At 54.7% G+C, this 4,859-nt stretch overlaps 1 pseudogene; it reads right to left on the minus strand.

Annotated features, from left to right (window-relative positions):
- Positions 1 to 2,935: 2,935 nt before the first annotated feature.
- LOC147970654 (uncharacterized) lies at positions 2,936 to 4,470 on the minus strand (annotated as a pseudogene).
- Between the last annotated feature and the right edge of the window lie 389 nt (positions 4,471 to 4,859).

Genomic DNA, 4,859 nt, shown 5'->3' on the forward strand with positions numbered 1-4,859 from the left:
TTAACTTTTAGTCCTGCAGCCTTGCCAAACATGCCGAACATATCCGTCACCAGAAGCAAATCTGTCCAGACCGGCTTAATGAACATCACCACATCATCCGCATACAAGGACAGTCATTGTATGGGGCTGCACCCATTCATCCTGCTCAACACCTGACATACATGTGCCTTGATCACCATTGCCATGAGAACGTCCATAGCAATGGCAAAGAGCATCGGTGATATTGGGTTACCTTGCGGAAGGCCTCTTGCATGCATGAACTTCTCCCCTGCGCAGCCATTAATGATAACCCTTGAGCTGATCGATCTGAGTAATGTAGCAATCCACCCCATCCATCTCTCCGAGAACCCTTTAGCACGCAGCACCTCGAACAGGAAAGGCCACGATAGGGAGTCGAACGCCCTAGATATGTCCAGCTTGACCAGCACGCCCTTGGCCTTTCTCCTATGCAGTTTCCTGGCCATCTGCCGGACCAGTAGGAAGTTATCATGAATATTCCGGCCATTAGTGAACGCAGATTGATTGATATTGATGAGCTCTCCCATCATAGGTCTCAGTCTCGACGCCAAAAGTTTTGCAGCTAACTTCGGGATACTATGGATCAAGCTAATGGGCCTGAAACCCCTAATCTGGCAGGCCTCTGCAGATTTAGGAATCAGCGTGATTAGGGCCTGGTTCAATCTCCCAAAACCTTGCCTATTATCAAGGAACATTTTGTTGAGTGCCGTAGTTACATCCCTTTTCACGATGCTCCGCGCTTTTTGGAAAAATATGCCAATGAATCCGTCCGGTCCGGGCGCCCTATCAGCGGGCATGTCCTTTACAGCCTTCCAAATCTCCTCCTCCCCAAAAGGCATATCCAACTCCGAAAGATCCAGATCCAGGGTATGATCACGAGCCACATCCTTTCCAAGCAGATCCAGATAAGCATTGAAGAACGGCTCCTCTTTTCCAAGCTGGTCGGCGATAATCTGACCATTGACTGTTATCGCCGGTATGAAGTTTTTAGCCTTTCTCCCGTTGCCCACCAAGTGGAATAACTGTGTGTTTGCATCACCAGCTTGTAGCCATGTGATCCGAGATCGCTGCCGAGCAATCTTTCTTTCTAGAGAGGCCAACCCAAGGATTAACTTCTTGAGAGTGCATCTGAGCCAAAGTTCCTCCATAGATAGCAAGCGCCTCTCCTGGGCACAGTCAAAGTGGAGAATGACCAGCCTAGCCACCACAATTTGCAGTTTGATGTTACCCACCTTCCTTTGTCCCCATGTAGGGAGATGCTTTGCCGTGTTCCTCAACAGGATGTTAAGTCTCAGGAACAGGTCCACAATACCTCTATCACAGACCCAACCCTCCTCCACAGCCTCCAAAAACCCATCGATCTTGGTCCAAAAGATCTCGAATCTAAACCTCTTCTTGTATGGCAATTGCTCCTCAAGCGACAAGAATAGTGGACAATGATCTGACATCGCAGTAGACAAGGCTTGTAATAGACAATCGGGGTGCTCCAACTCCCACTCCACCGATGCAAGAGCTTTATCAATCTTGGTCATCGTAGGTACCTCCCTCTCGTTGCTCCATGTATACAACCGTCCATGCAGAAACAACTCTTTAAGCGCCTGATCATCCACGAAACGCTTGAATCGCCCTATCATCCTCCGATCAATGAGCGAGTTGTTTTTGTCCGAGGAGTGCAATATGAGATTAAAGTCTCCAATAACGAGCCATGGTCCAGGGCATAGCAATCGTCTCTCCGCAAGCTCCTCTAAGAATGACAGTTTGGCCGCATCCTCTTGTGGTCCATAGACCACTGAGAGCCACCAAGGTGCACCCTCCCGCGGCTAGACAAAACCCGTGATGAAGTTAGTGTCATTGACGAGGTTAGTCAAGAGCACCTTCAAGGTCCCCCAAGCCACTACAATCCCTCCTCTAGTATCATCCGCAGGGAGATAGAAAAAGCCATCATACGCTGGCCCGAGGCATTGCATTATCACAAACTGGTCCACTCTTTTGAGTTTAGACTCCAAGATACAAAAGATCGGCACACACGCCGAGTCCGCAAATTCTCTCAAGCCTTTCTTTTTGGCCGGACTATTAAGGCCTCTAACGTTCCAACACACCAACTCCAATGCATTGTGCGACATTGGGAAAGAGAGATCTCCCATTGTCAACAGCCATGCACGAAGCTAGACATCTACTGCTCTCGCATAGTCAAACTCTCCAGAAAGGTTAGAGGGAATGGTCTTGCCAAAGATGGCCGCAATTGCCCTCAATTGTGTCTCATGCAGCGGCGAGTCGAACACCGACCGTAGCTGTCCTAGCGCCTCCTCCGACACCGCTAGATCCTCACTAGCGATGCCAAGTGCCGAGAGAAGCACATATTTCGCCGGGGTAGAAGATGATCTCTTCTGGCCACCAGTCGACCGCGTAGCTCTCCTAGGGGTGAAAGGATCCTGCCCTTGCGCACCCCTCGAACTCCCTCGATCTCCTTGAGAAGTGGTGGGGCCAGTTTCTTGAGAAGCCCCGCACATAAGGACTTGATATTACCCAGAGCCTGCAGTTCCTTTTGTGATGGTCCAGAGCCAGACGATTGCACCACCAATTGAAGCTCAGGAACACTTCTCCTCTCTCCATGCGGTGGGGCCCCACCGCATGCAGATTCCTCCAAGCCGCACGGAGTGACATCATGACCAGTGGCCTCGATCCTATCCAATTCCTCCGTATCAGCCTCGTCAATAGTGCACTCCCCCTACTCCAATGCAGGTTCTAGAATGTCCTGCATCGGGGCCCAGCCATCCCCCAATGGTCGCGCGCCACCAGGAGGCGACAAAACCAGCCCGGCCTGCTCCGCAGGGATACTCTGTGTCGATCCCGCACCCATGTCCAAACTTTCCACTTCCTTGCTCACTTCCTTGAGCCGCAGCAAATCCCGGGCACCCTATCCCACTTCCTCCGCATCCTCGGGATTGGGTGGAATCGCTGATAGCTCAGTCCGTCTTACCAAACCCATCGAATCCGATTCGACAAGCTCACCAGCTGTCGACAACGGTACGATGGCCTCCCCTTCAGAGTGCGCCACCACTGTCTGGCCCACCAAATCTGCCTTTTCCACCAATTCCGAGGTGAGGAGACCGCCAGCTGTCGGAGCCTGGAACAGAGCCTCCCCCTCCGTACGAGCCTGCGCCTCCGGACCGCCTTTGGCCAACGGATCCGAGGCGACCAACACACCAACTGCCTGTATCGGATTGGTGGCCTCATTCTTAGTTCTCTCCATCGAATCAGAATTTGGCATTGTCCCAACCAGCTGGTCGCCATGCCCCATCTTTTTTGCAGGGGACCGAACGAACGCTGACGCCCCCATTGGTGGGATTCTCCATTCCGATGGCCCCACACGACCAATCAGGGCCTGCCGGTATGACTGACCCTCTCCTCCATCGGTCGGACTTGGCCGCCGACCAGCCCCGCGATCGTCGCAGACGCCATGCCTCCACGGCTGCACCATCCACTCACCATTAGGGAAGGAGTCATTCGAGCTATCCGGCAGACCACTCTGACCGCTTTCCCCATCCGAGCTCGCCGAACGCCACCAGAGCTCCGGCGACGAAAAGTCCCGCATTCTCCCGACATGAATCAGCACCGGGTATTGCAGCAACTGTCTGAGGAAGCGCGCCTCTCCGCCAGATTAGGCCTCCTCTCCGGCGGCTCCGGCACCCAAAGACGGCGAAACACCGGGATCTCGTCCGGGTCGACGCACCAAGCGCGCACCTTGAACAGTGAAAGGTCCTCCCTACTCTCAGTCTCTAGAGCCAGGCTCTCCACCAGGCACCCTGAACCCAGTAGCTCTGCCGCAGTCTCCTTGACCCAAGCGTGAGATGGAATACCTTCAATCATGAGGTCCACTTGCACTCTCATAAGCGTGGACGTGGCCTGCGCTTGCCGCAGCCATGGCTTGATGAAGAACTGGACGCCCAGATGCGACACCGAAGGAACTACAAGTGCCTTATTCCTGAACTCGTGCGCCGCAAAAACAACCAGAAAGTCCTCCGGGTGATACTTGTGCACTGAGAATCTGTGCCTAGGGACGGCGAGCTGCACGGAGAGCGCCACCGCCGCATCCTCGCAGGACACCGGCGGCCGAGCCCCACCCACATACATCACCACCGCGAGTTCCAGTCGACACTCTAGGTCATCCATCCCCATAAAGCGTGACAGGATGCAGACATCAGAGGCCGCCGGAGGCAGGGCCGCCGGAGCGACTGCCACCGACACAGGGGGAAAGTTGGGCGCAACCGGCGAGAGAGGCGCCCGAGGCACACTCTGCCTGGGCTCCTGCATCATTCGCCCCATGCCCGGTGACTGCGTCCGCTCAAGCCCCCTCCTGCCAACCTTCGGAACCACCGCCCGCCGGAGTTCGTCCTCCGAGATGGGACTCCGGGGCAGGGAACACTCCGCCGAGTTATGGCCAGTCTCCCCACACCGAGGAGGAGTGTGCTAAGCCCGGGGAACCCGAGAGGCCAAAGCCAGAAACCACCGGCCACTCATGGGGAAACGCCGAGGAAACTGAGGGAGGGCTGTGTGAGCCGGACGCCATCAGCAGCAACGGCCGACGAACGCGGAAAGGGGTGGACGCCGGGGCCGGAGTGGCCACCGGCGGGGAGAGGAGCGCGAGCGAGAGCGGAGAGCGAGGAGATGGTACACACAGGAAGTAGTCGTTCGAAGCTCTGTATGCCAAGGCTTCAAACGAGTGAGTGTAGCCAGTAGCAGCACGCCAAAATTAAAGATCATGAATTCTATGCTTTGTGTGAGTATGCTTTGTGTGATTTGGGTGCTAGTGTTTCCACGATCCCAAAAACTTTGTTTGA

The sequence above is a fragment of the Triticum urartu genome, chromosome 5A (genome assembly GCF_056163025.1).
Source record: "Triticum urartu cultivar PI428250 chromosome 5A, HENAU_Tu73, whole genome shotgun sequence".
Classification (NCBI taxonomy): Eukaryota; Viridiplantae; Streptophyta; class Magnoliopsida; order Poales; family Poaceae; genus Triticum; species Triticum urartu.